Source organism: Tetrao urogallus, assembly GCF_951394365.1.
Source record: "Tetrao urogallus genome assembly, chromosome: 9".
In the NCBI taxonomy this organism is placed as follows: Eukaryota; Metazoa; Chordata; class Aves; order Galliformes; family Phasianidae; genus Tetrao; species Tetrao urogallus.
The window spans coordinates 13,813,489-13,827,392 of NC_136822.1; the positions used below are offsets into that span (position 1 = coordinate 13,813,489).

The 13,904-nt window shown below is 42.6% G+C and overlaps 1 protein-coding gene across 4 annotated transcripts in view; it reads right to left on the reverse strand.

Annotated features, from left to right (window-relative positions):
* The window catches only part of LPP (LIM domain containing preferred translocation partner in lipoma), a gene marked incomplete at both ends in the record, with an annotated part of 195,997 nt that overhangs the window by 55,000 nt on the left and 127,093 nt on the right, over positions 1-13,904 (reverse strand). The window lies entirely within an intron of this gene.

The window sequence follows — 13,904 nt, forward strand, 5'->3', positions numbered from 1 at the left end:
GCTCTGCTCCAGATGGTGTTCGGCAGCTTGTCTGCCTTGCTGCATTGCCGCGAGGGTGGTGGCACGAAGTGATTTTTACCAAAGACTCTGTTCAGCAGAGAAGGTGAAAACGCCTGAGTAATGGCAAAGTTTTGAGTCAGAGATGTTTCCTGTGCCAATGACTCTGGCCTACCAACCTGGCACACCTTATGCATGCCTGCCTGGGGAAAAACATCTGACAAAAAAAACAAGAAACAGGGAGGGAACTTGTCTTCCCTTTGCCAAAAGTGAAAAGAAGAAGAAAAAAAAAAAAAAGAGGAAAGGCTGGATCTCATAAATAGTGAGTCTTGACCAAATGGTAGCTCTCATATTCCCAACAGCTTTGAGGCTTGAGGTTTTCAAAGGTGTCTGACTACATTGGAAGAAGACGTCCCACCAAATTTCAGCTGGCACCTCATTTATTTAAAGTCTTTTGATTATCCTGCTTTCACAATCCGGCACCAGCCCAAAGCTTCCTTGTTGTTTTGAAACATGCACTGTCTGCATGTCGACAGCAGTCTCGCTGTAAATCATATCCATCAGGCACTGGAAACAGCCTCACCTGTACGTCAACCAGCTGCCCCCTGTGCTCAATTCCATCAGTCCAAATTTCTCAGCAGCTGGAACCAACAAACTCTGTTTTTTCTCATTAAACCAAGCTACTGGACAGAGGTTTCCTTCTTCGCCCAAAAATCTGGGACCTTTCCAACCAGGTGCAAGGTCCAATATTTGTTTACTCTCTTGGACGAGTAACAGGAGCTTTATAAGCTGGGATGCAGAGGCACTCCCATTCTGGTGGGAATGTGCAGCACTGGTTTCTACTCAGGATGATCAGACACGTCATATCCCTAAAATATAACATTGCTACTGAGAGCAAAAGTCCTTTGAAAATACTGTGTGATGTCAGTGATACCATATTATTTCTACTCACGTAATAATGCAATGCTTGCAATCCTGCTCATCCTCTGGTCACAGGATCTGTTTTTGCTGGCTGAGGCAAATGGGAAGTAACACTGATAACTTGTCCAACTCTTTCTGAAATGTCTGCTCTATATCACATGATGCATATCTGCAGTCCATGATAGAGCAGTTTGATTATTCACACCTGATTGTTGCATTCTCCAAGCCTGATCAAAAAGAAGACAGAACTTTTCTTTCCTGGCCTTCAGTCGCACCAAATTAGTGCAAAGTATGGGATACATATTTATAAAAACTATTATTTTATTTAAAGAAAGTATGTGCAAACCCCATCTGCATAATTGCATGTGTCACTCTCACACATCCCACAGATTTTGATTCATAATTAGAACGGCTTCAAAAATAATAAGACTTTAAAAAAAAAAAAAAAAAAAAACAAATCAAAACAAACCCATAATTCTGAGCTCTTTAGTGTCCCTAAGACTGCTCTGTTTGAGATAATGCTTTGGAGTCTAGCGCCCACTGACTACCAGTAGGATACATAAGAAAGGTGGGTTAGGATCTGAGTTTATTGTGATCCTGAGAAGGCTAAATAAAATCAATGCTCAGTGAGCTATACAGGTTGTCCTGACATTCAGCCTCCACAAGGACAACATCTGATGTTGATCAGTATCTATGAAGATGAGTTCAAAACATTACTCTTATCACATTTCTAAGATGGAAGGTTCTTCTAAATTGGCTACTGCATTAAAGGTGCCAATACTTGTCTCCTGAATTATTCACACAATTCTTGACCCGGGAATTCTGCACTGATGGAAATTGAAACCCCAAAAGCTTTTGCTCTTTGTGACAGGGCCGAACCAGTGCAAAAGGATTGATCTGATATCCAGAGGTCATGGTGAGTCCTGCCAGTCCAATGTCCTTGAGCGGGCATTAGAAAAGACTAACATCAGCAGGGGTTGCAAGCATTTGCCAAAAACTCTGCATTTACAACACTTATGAATATCCTGAACCAGTCACATCAACTGCTATGTGGAGAAAGCTTGCAAATCATTGTGCTCTGAAATTTCAGGGTGCTCCTAACTGGTTTCTTATCAAATGAGTTCACTCTGAAGATGGTAACTAACTTTAGCCCTCATTAAGCACATAGGTATGACAGCAGGGAAAACTTACAGATTTGTTTACTTGTGATAACAGAATCATTTGAAAACCACTAGACTTCCAAATTTAGATCTGAGGTATGTATAGAGACACCCATTTCTGTTTAGCCCAAGACGGATTTTAACTGATGTCAACTTAGACAACTTCAGGCCGTTCTGAATGTATCTGACCAATCCCAGAAAACCAATGCTGGTTTAAATGAGTTGGTTTCCATCTGCAGCAAAAATGATACGATTTTGTTATGTTGACAAAGTCAGATGTGATGGGTATACTGGGGAAGCGATTATTCATACCCTGACGCAGAAAACCGTGTGGGAGACTTTCACCCCAGTTAAAGGTTAGTTTGCAGAAGCCAGCAGCCAAAACAGAGAATTGCAGCAACATCAGGTGAGACCCAATGCAAATGCAAAATGTTTAAGTCTCCAAACATTTTGGAAATATCCCTCATTGTTTTGCACAGCTCTGAGTGTGCCCTTTGCAGCCCCTAAACACGACAATGTAAATTAACATGTATAATGCAGCTCCTGGGAAGTCTCCAACCCATACTCTAGATCAGATGGCAGTAGAAGTGTTTGAGTTAAGCTTCAGATACATATTTGAACATTACAACATCTGGAAAAAGTCTGAATTTAACAATCCCAGTGCTCATCACTTTCTTGCTGCTTCAGAAGAACTCCAAACCAATCCCAGTATAACTAGGAAGAGATAGGCTGGCATTTTGGAGGCCACGGCGTAAAGACCTAGCAAATACCTTTTCCTGCAATACAGTAAAAGCTTTTTCCAGGGAACAGCTGTGTCTGAGGTTCTAAGGGTCACTGTGGAACATTCCTAGCTAAGGGGGTGACAAAACCAGCAAAACACTTGCCCAGGGGAAAAAAAAGACTCTCTCACTTTATAGCATTATTTCTGCTGCATATTGTTTTGCTCTCTCCTGTCCCCAGAGCCACTGCACACACTAATCTCCTGAGAGCTCAGGCTATATTTAATCAACCAGAACTCTATCCAAGCTGATGCCAGTTTGAACATCTTCTAGTCAACACACATCTACTGAGATATGACCCACCGTGTGTCATGATTAGACCATGCTCCAAAATATGGTCCTGTAAAACCTCACTCATTCTTCTCAACAGCAGCAATTTCCTGGGCCAGAAGAGCTCTCACAATCAGACATTTGCTGGATGCTCACCATTCCTGATAGCTGCTAGGACTTTGGCCATTTACATGAGGTACAGATCACTCCTACTAAATGAAATTATTTGTTCTGCTAAGGGCAATAGGTGAGACTGTCTGAACACCCTGCAACTCTGCAAAACATAAGGAAGCCAAGGTTGGCACACCTAGGACAGTTTAGTTACAGATCCTCACCCAAACGCCTGCTACAGTCAGAACAGGCTTTCTAAGAAGTATTGTTTTGTTAGAAAGACCTAGCCACACTTAGAGCAATGGGCCTCATGAACATCACATTACCAGGGCTGGCTCAGGACACAAATCTGTGACCACAGGAGAGCAATGTCCCTCTGCTCCAGGCTTCATAGAAGCCTCTTTTCCGACCCTCTTGAAACCGGTATATGTGTTTCTCCCTTGCATGAGCAAAGCGCAGTTTTATTCTCCCATCAGCATAGAGACTGAAAGTTTATGTGACCAGCTTTCCCTAGGAGCTGGCTGTATGACTGACGCAGCCCTTCTGGCACTCTTCAGCTACCCTTCCAAAGGAGGGATGCCACAGAGGTAGCAATGCACCAGCTGTGCACATCTGCAGTGCACATGCTCCTCTTTCTTCATTTTCTCAATTATGCCTGTGAAAAAATGGAAAATAATTCTGACCATAAGCAACCTCCCTGTTTTGCTCACATCCTCTCCTGTCCTGCATGGAAATCAAGAACACATAGTCTAAGAGGTTTTGGCTGTTTCAGCATCAGTAGTGGCCATTTAGGAATTACAGAAGCAATGTGCACTGAAGTCTTTGTTTTGGCATTCTATCTTCAGTAGAAGCCACTGTTTTGACATATACATCCACATGATAGAATGTTTTAAAGTGAGTTTCACTCACTTCCATATCTACTCTTATTGCAGCCATACCCTCCCTACTCCCGGCCCTCTCTCCACACCTCCCTCTCTTCTTCATACACACAAGTCAGACTTGCCAGCGTTGGAAGTATTCACACTTCATGAGATTGTACAGGCACCAAAAGCAGGATCTGTTGATGTGAGATGTTGGGATGGTAAATGGGAAAGGAGGGAATGTCATTAGAATTCATGGTCCATGCAGCAACCTGCCCTATACATACATGCTTATGTATACATGTATTTTAGGATTCCCACATAATTTCAGCCATGGGACAGAAATGAAAACCAGCTGCCTGGCTTGTGGGGATGACCATGAGGATACACGACCAGAATTAGCTCCACACTGGCAGTGATGATCACTGGGACCTTCAGTCCAAGAGAGCTGACTGCACGTGACAGTGCTCTGCAGAGCACTAATGACCTACACTGGCATCCTTTCCAAATGTCTCCCTCTACGAAAGCTTAGCCAGACACAATTCCTTAGCTCACGTGATGACATACAATCCCTGAGTTAAAAAGAGGTGGAAATTCAGTATTGTCTTGCCCTAATCATTCATCAAAACAAGAGAAAACTCAAGGTAAATACCGTCTAGCTTCCTACAGATTTTTTGGATGCCCGTAGATGAATTCACCTGGCTTCCAGAGCAAGCAGAAAATGAGGAAATAATGGCATTTTAAAACCTGTTCATTTTTTTTTCAGAGTATAATTTTAAGTGACAAAAAAGACTCCAACTCCCAACAAAAACTTTCCCCATTCCCTCCCCACCCCCATAAAAAAAGGCTTTACATCATCTGTTCAGTCTGCTCCAACAGTGCAGACAGAAATCAGAACGTACGCTTAGAAGATAGTAAGTTATTAACCTCTCAAGATACTGTCTGGAACCAGAATTTGTTGAGTAAATTGCATATTAAAGCTGAATACTGCTGCTAACTGAATACAGCCTGATTCACAGCTCTGAACAAATAGCTACGCATGGCTGGGATGGTAACTTGAAAGGACTTGGAGAGAAAATCATTTACATCCCAAGTCCAGCTGCCTGTCTTCAGCTATGGAGAGTGTCTTACACTTTGGAAGATGGGTCTCTAAAATCTCTAAATCTCCACACCTCTAAAATTTCCACAAATGTGTGCTATTGCCAGTGTGTTTTACTGAACCACGGTGCTCAATGGGGAGATTAATTTTAAAACCCATACACTAAGTCACGCTGACTCCTCCTTATTCTGGTGCAGTGATGATACTTCTTAAGAAGTTAAGCTCCCATTTTTAGCTTATACTACCAGATGCAGCTCTTTCTGTATCTATGATAACAAGAAAACAAGAAAAATCAATGCAAGTGAGCAAGTTAATAAAACAAAGCTGGTGACGAGGTATCAGACATGGTCACCTGACTCCCATTTACACTGACAGCAATTGACTCCCATTGAAGTTTTCCATTTCCCTCAATAGCCCTGGCACAACTGGGCCATGGGACAGGCACGGTGCTTAGCTGCGCTGACAAAAACTGTGCTGGCACAGTCCAAGCAGGTGACATTTGACAGCAAGTTTCACAAGTCAAAATGGGTTTACTCTTGGCTGCTGGTAGCATCCCAAATGTCTGGCAGGGCTGGCTGCTCGTGATTTGCTGTCAGTTTGGGATGACAGTCTCCTGACTTTTGAGCAGACTGTGACCTTGGGCTGCAGCCAGAGACACAGAAACGGTGTTCATGTCCAAGACGACACGCTGAACATTGAGGTGCATTTGCAGACATGAAAACAGGGGAGCCCACTAAAAGCAGCAGGACAGTTTGACTACTTTTGATTCTTTTTGTTCTTTCAACACTCTCCTACCTCTTTGCACACTGAGAAACACTCTGTATTGATTATGCTGACATTGACAGCAGAGCTGGAATTTTTTTCTTTTTTTTTTTTTCTTTTCACATCTGAGATGAGAAAGTGGGTTATGATTCATCTCACACAATCTGAGTCAAAGCGATTCCTTAAAAAATAAAGAAAAAGAAAAAAACCAAACAGTTTTGATGCATTTCCATCAGAAGAGAACAGGCTGGAGAAGAACATTCGGCACATGAGAGAGCCCCGTTTAATTCCTTTTCACCACTTTTCACTCTCAGATAAAATCTGGCCTTCCCCCCACAACTACACTTCAAGTGAAACTCAAAATGCCCCCAAAAACTTACTGGCAGGAGACAAACCACCATATCAAAAATGACAGCATGAGACAAATGCCATCAGAAGGAGAAATAATAAATGGCACACCATGCTCTCACCCACCCCCATGGAACGCTGGTTGCTAGACTGGAAAGTAACAGATTACTATGGCGAGTTATCAATTTTCATAATAGCCATAAATAATCTAAATGCTGAAGTCCGATAGCATTAGTGGGTACACTATATTAACAACAGTTAAGATTACCAAGTGTGGTCCTGGAGTGCTTTCCTTCCCCCTTCTTATTTTCACAGCTATGTTATTAGCCCTGGAAAATAGGGCTTGTGATCTAAATGCTGGGAAGAGCCTTCAGAGCAGTTGTGATTTCTCATCAGACAAGGCTCACAATCCCATTTGGTTGATTTTCACATAAAATAAGAGTGAGGCCGTGGCTGTGGGTAAGGCACGGGACTTGAAGGAATTCTAGGCTCAATTCCCACTTTGCTACTGATTCTCTGCATGATGCTGGGTGAGTCATCTAAACTCTGCTAGTCAGCCCCTTATTTGTAAATTAAGGACAATAATAATTTCCCGGTCTTGCTGTATTTTCAGTTTGGAAGCTCAGAGGGATGCACACTGTTTCCTACTTGATGTTAAATTTGTACATAGTGCACTGTGACTGCAGCCTCGCTAGCAGGCCTTAGATGTTACTTCAGCACAAATAAGCCAGAAAGTAACATGGAAGCAATAGCGAATTTGCCACAATAGCTTCAAACAATAGGTGAGCTGTTTTCAGTTGTAAAAAAAGCAGAAAAAAAAGTTCATTTATGTTAGGTCATGTGCATAACTATTTTCATGTTGGTGGGACAAAGATTTGACCGGCGCTGTGTGGCTACAAGTGTGGTTTCTAATCCCAGCTCCAAAACTAGCTGCCTGACTAACTGAGAAATTCAGCCCTACACTGTGATCAAAAAAAAGGAAGAATGTTATGCCTTAAAACACTCTGAAGCATTATCTGAAGTGAAAATTATTTCTAGGAAACTAAGTCCAGGAAAACGTTCTCACGCTTTGTCAGACACACAAATACGCAACTCCTCTTAAAATACCTGGGAGTGAGCATTTAGTGCTTATGAAATCCAGGATGGAAAATACTGTCTTGTGTCCAAAATGTCACTTAAGATGAGAGGGAAGACAAACCTTCGCCATCCCACATGGCCCTAGACTAAGTCTTCCTCCAGCCCCGGCCTCCTTGAGGAGATTCCCAACCAGAGGTCCTCTGGGAGCCACTATTTATGGTTTTAACAAGATGATGATACATCCACAAAGAACCCCCCTGAGACGAGCCAAGTCTTTCATGTGGGGCAGGTCACACTTTCAATTCTAAACGACCTGAGTTAGCTATGGACTGATCATAGAATGACTTGTGTTGGAAGAGACCTCAGAGATCATCCAGTTCCACCCCCCTGCCACGGGAAGGGTTGTCAAAGTCCTGATGGCTCATTATCAATACTTCATCCATTCCAGTCCACAGAGAGTTTGGTTTGGGCACATAAATTTGCTATGAATGAGCTGGATTCTCTTTGAACTGCTTCTCAATTAAAAAGATTTACTTCACATGCAATCATGAGCTATTAACTTTTGTGGGCTTGACTATTAGTCTCACCATTGTCCAAAGTCTTTTCAGAAGGCGGCAGAGCTGCGCTATCCATTTGTACAACGTCTACCACAGGAAGGGCCCTGTTGCAACATAAGAAATGACTACCAACTTCACGGAATAATTTTTTCATGGATACATTCATTTTTAAACATGTAGAAGAAAGCTTGAAGAATACCACTGTACTTTAGAAAGACATTTCATTGTCACGTTTCACCCCTCTTCGAAGACACCGGGAAACTGTCAGCTTTCATTTTCTGACTGTTGCTTCAAAAATAATTCCATTCACGACCCAAAGCCCACGTTTGTTTCACAGCACATAGGCGATCACTGAAATACCTTTGCAAAAGTGCTAGCTTGCTACTCTGCACTTATTCTCCATTAAATGACTTCTGCATCAAATCAGTTCTATTTAAAAGTAAAAAAATATGTCCAGATTGACTGCCAGCAATTCAAGCTAAATGAGGGACTTAAAAACACCAAGGTAGTCATGCTGCTTTTTACCTGCATCAGTTTGCATTTTATCACCTACAGCAACAATGGGTAATTTTATTTTTAACGTAAGCTTCAGACCACATCTGTGAAGCAGCGCTGGTCTCTCTGTACTTCAGGAACACTCACAATGCAAAGTCTTGTCCACTTCTACGTGGATATGAAAAGTAAAGAAGGAAGACAAGCCTCCTGCCTCCTGGCACATGTGGGTAGCAGGTGCTCAAGGCATACAGGAGTGCAGCCTTCCCTCATTCCTGATGGCTACGCCTGCTTGATCTTCACTAAGAGATGAATGCTCTAGACTTTGTAAGACTAAGATCTCTGGCATAAAAAGATACGGGTGCTTGGCTTTCCAAAACATTTTCCTCACAATTACTGCAGGGTTGGACATGGATGACATCAACAGCAGGAAGAACCAAACTTTTGCACCCACTTTTCTCTTTTAAATGCTGAAAAGCAACTTAAATCAGCTCACAGCCACTGTACAACACTGTTTTCTTGTGCCTTTGCACGCAGACATGGTATGTTTCGCTCTCCTGCCATTCACAGGTTTCCTCTTTTGTACTCTCCACGTAGAAATATTGGGCAGCTTTAGGTTGCATTAAGACTGTCTGTGTACATTAACTGCCCAAACCCTACCTGCAGTTGCTGTGCAAGGATGCTGGCAACCACAGGACTCCCTGAAAGCAAATTAGATGGATGTGGCAAGCACTGACAGAAGTGAGACTGAAGAAACAGGCTCTGAAAGCCATTTACCAGGGTAATTAAAGCCCCTGGGGAGCAGAGGGAGGGAGTCTTCCCCTGCGGCATGCCACAAGAGGGCAGCTGGGTGCTGATGGTGCTGCAACACGACCTCCCAGCACAGGCTGCTCCCCGCTGCTGTACCCCGAGCACAAATGCTAGCATGTGGCTTGAGCACAAAAGATGGTAACCTGAACTACAGTGCAGAAAAAGGTCCGCATTGTATGTTTGTTCTTTCTGTTTTTGTGAGTGGTTACATAACAGAAAATGACTGCTGGATCATCCGTTGTTGAAAATCTAACCTGCTATTTTCTGATCCAGATGTTGTGCGGTCCAGATGAGAATGCCTGCTATCTTGCACCAGAAACCCTGTCTTTAAACAAAAGGCATGACGATGCATCACATTACATGGCAAAATCACAATGCAGTTATGCTCGTTTAATAATAAGTTGCATCTTTTAACAGTAACCTTTTCAAAGAACCAAGTTACACCGACTTTCATTTTCCTTTTCTAGTGGCAATTCAGAGAACTAAGAGGCTACCTGAGCAGAGAGGAAGGGGATGCCTCGTACAGAAATGCCAGGTGAAAACACAAACGCAATGCAGAACGCATTCATTTCATAGACAGTAGAACTGTTTAGCCCACAGAGCTATGCCAACAGACAGAGATGACACAAATGGAAGGCAGCCATTCCTGCACAACGTAGTGAACAGTCTCATCCCCACACAGAATCATACGATCATAGAATCACCTTAATTGTGACACTGCATCTTAAAAAATTGTAGGAGATGAAGGCTTCTCTGTAGGATGCACTCCTACAACCACTGCTCGTATCTGAAGGACCATGAACACTGAATGCACTGCAAAAAGAGTGAAAGGGGAAAAAAAGGAGTCTGCAGAGGTGAAATATCTACCAAAGGTCTCACTAAGATTCAGGATGAGAAGGAAAAAAAGACAAGCATCCTGTCTGTTGGCCTTGCTCTTCACACTACTGAGCACCATCATTTCCAGTGTCAAAGCTGGAACATATGACAAACACATAAAAGAAAAATACATCTCCTGAACTGTTAGCTCCGAGACAAATCAAGGCCCCTTTATTGTACAAGAGCATCATTCTTGTACCTCTCTTCTCCCTATGTGCATTCCTACATTACAAGAGGAAACTGCTATGCTATCATGGACGTAAAACTCCTTTGGTAGATCTAAGTGCCTTCAGTAAAATGCCAGAAAATGCTTCTTCCCTCCAGTTAGGAAAACTCCCAGCTGTAGGGAGTGACTCATAATCCAGAAAGCAAGAGGAGATGGGGGGCCCTGATGGCACTTTTCCAGTCTTAATCAGCACTGACTGCATGGCGATAGAGACTGATAAGCTGCCAGAAGTTCTTTCTTTCTAAGATACTTGAAATTGTGGTCCAGAACAGTAGTGACCTTTGTGTGGTCTGCGTTCCATTAAAAAAAATGCAAAATCAGAGGCCGTAGCTTCCCATGGTGGCCAACAAAATATTTTGATAGATTTATCCTAATCTCCTGCAAATCTCCGTTTCTCCTTCCCCATCCTTAATCAATTTCCACTCCAATAAATATTTTCTTCCAACTTGCCTATCTGTGATCACACATTTAGCAATACAGAGGGCTGTGACAGGGAGAAAGCATCCTTAACGGACACTGCATAACACATGTGGGAATCCTTTCTAATAAAAAGGGATTAGATTAAAGACAGCCAGCTACCACAGATCAGCAACTGAATCAGCAGTAAAGAGTAACCTAGACTTAGGAGACTTCAATTTGCTGATCTGTCAAGGACTTCCAGAGAGAAATCACTCTGTATGTCATTCCATAACCTACAGGAGGGTAGGAGGTGATACGCACAAAGACTGGGGTACTTAGATGCAGTATGATAGAGTGGGCTTTCAACAAAACTGAGAAAGTAGAATTACCAGAATTATATGTTTAACTCCTAAAAATGCACTCTTTTTGTTCATCTGTTTAAGTACGATGCTCTCTGATTATAATTCTGTGATTAATCACTGCCTTGCCACTGCCAGCTAGAGGATTTCCCAGTGACAGATCGTGCCGCTGTAGTGAGTCTAGGCAATAACTGATCTTGCTCCTTCAAAGTGTGCTTCCAGCATGCTGTTTCTTGGCTTACCATGTTCCCTGGTTCCTCAGGAATGCAGCATGAGACATAATATGCTACCAGCTGTGTGTGCCTTGGTGAGTAGTCATTGGCTACAGCAGTTTCTCCCCTCTCTGAAACCACCTCCAGTAACCTGAACTCAGGGAAGCTGCAGAGAAGTGTTGTGGTGAGCAGAGACCTGATGGAAGTGCTGCCTGGCTGGCTCCCAAACTCAGCTCACCCAGTCTCCCAGCAGCACCAGCTGGCATGGCCAGGGCAAAGAGGCTTCAGGCTCTTGCTCCTCCTCCCTCTCCAGGAACATCTGCCTATGCTGAAACAAGATGGCTCGTTGGTAAACCAGAGATGAGGAAAGTGGAACTGCAGCAGGAAGATGGTTATGGAAAAGATCTTAGTGTGCTGACAGGGCAAGTAAAATGACCTTTCTCCAGTCTGACAGTTCAAATGTAATTATTCCAACAAATTATTTCCATGACTTAATATAACGCCTTGCAGCTTTCTAGCAAGGTTAATTAGATTCCTCAATTCAAAACCTATCTGTTCTTAACCAACTTTTAATATGCTGAAATCCAGTTTTCTAAATTCAAACTAATAAAAGTGATTAGCTGACAGCTATCTGGTATGCTACAATTACCATGGCATTTAGACCCCAGGCAGAAGATATTTAATGCAAATCAGAGTCAATGTCTCTGCCCATTTGTCCTTTTTCTGATTATTGGATCAATGTGCCATATGAATCTTGTACAATCCATGTTACTATGCTAAACAAATAAAGAACGGAGAATAAAGGCAGAGATACTGGTTCAGACGGTTAACCAAAGTTGAAAGACTCCTTTTTTCCTCCTACACTTAATTTCTTCTTTCCACATGAGCATGAAGTTGTGGGGAGGCACCAGGCTGACAGCTCAGTAGATGGGTATTCAGCTCTGACAAAGCCAGAATTAGTATAAAACTCCCAAGCCTGCACTGCCATATCTGAAATCCTCAACCACTGTGATCCCAGAGACCATTTTCCTCTGAGAGTAGGTTGGGCTGGAATAAACCTAAAGGGATGAGGGCAGACCACCTCTTTGATTTTATCCCACCATAAAAAGCAGTTGTGTCCCAGGACTGCTAGTTTTGTTTTGTATTTTTCTTGGAAGGTATATAATTAGTTGTGGCTATGTTTCCCAAATTGCCGCATGGGGCACAGCATGCTTAAAGCTGAGGAGTTCAGCTCAACACACAGTTTATCTGCACATCAAGAATGCCAAGGCTGGAGACTCAGAGATGATCTTCAGTGGTATAGACTGAGTGCAATTAGAAGATCCATCAGGTGCAGCTTGTAATTAAGCATCATCTGTCCAAGGACGACCAGTGTTGTTGTTTGATTTTCACCAAGCAGTTTTCATCATGCACAATCACTCTATCTTTGATCATGCTGTTGCTTATAACAACATTGGCAACATTTCCAAACGATCTGGATGCTCCTTTCCATCTCCTGTTCTCCTGCTGAATTAAGAGCTACTGGCAAGGCATTGGTCTGACCTTCCATCCGATAGCCAAATTTGATGACCTAACATTGAGAGACCTTATGTTCCAATCCTCTGAGCCATGCATCCCTTTTAGATGAATAAGCTTTTGATGTACCACGCTCGCAAACAGAGCAGAACCATCTCAGTGATACATTATTAGCCTGCAAAACCCTAGCATTTCAGCTCCATAAATACAAGTGCTAAACAAAACTAAAGCTTCACTTCAGGAAGCAATTTCTGAGCTGTGAGGAAAATTAATCACTAGAACAGCTTACCAGGGTAGGTGGTTGACTCACCATTGCTTCAAGTCTTTAAGATAAAAAGATTAGATTTTTTTAAAATTTTTTTGTTTTTTAAAGTCCTGATTCAATCAAGCTTTTTGGGAGAAATTGACAGTAGGACCAGTAGGACAACGGGCTGTATAGTAGCAAGGTCTCTTCTGAACTTAGATCCTGTGAGTTTCCAAATATTCTGCTCACCCAACTAACTTACGGAGCTTATGGAAAGAATGGAGTGGGCTTCAGTCCCTGAACTGGCTCTTGCCACTTACAGTTCTGCATTAAGAAAATGACTGTAATCAAATCTCATGCTTCAGGGCTTCAGCCGTGTGCCTGAAGGGAGCAGGAAAAAGGCTTCTCCTTCTTGCCCGCCCACACTAATAGCTAAGTACATGTTATGTTTGTTTGGCTTGTTGTTGCTTCTCTTTTAAAACATTAGAGAGTGAACTCAAATGAGTATGGGGCAGAGACAAAGTCAAATGCAGCAACACAGAAAATGCTCTCTGGTTATCCCGTCTTCAGAAAGTCATTCTTGCTTACAGTTAAATCTGTGCCAGTCATCAGCTTTGATGACCGTCACCATTTACAAAGAAGACATTTTGGCTGTAAGGATGGACACCATGGAAGGCAGAGGATACTGATGGAGAATGGGGATTGATATCTACCCAATGTCACAGAATTAAGTTTATCTGATGAGAACATCTTGACCTTCTCATGTAATCAGATTCTTTTCACTGAAAAATCCTTGTTTATTAGGACCTTGGTTCCTCCTGCTTTCCAAT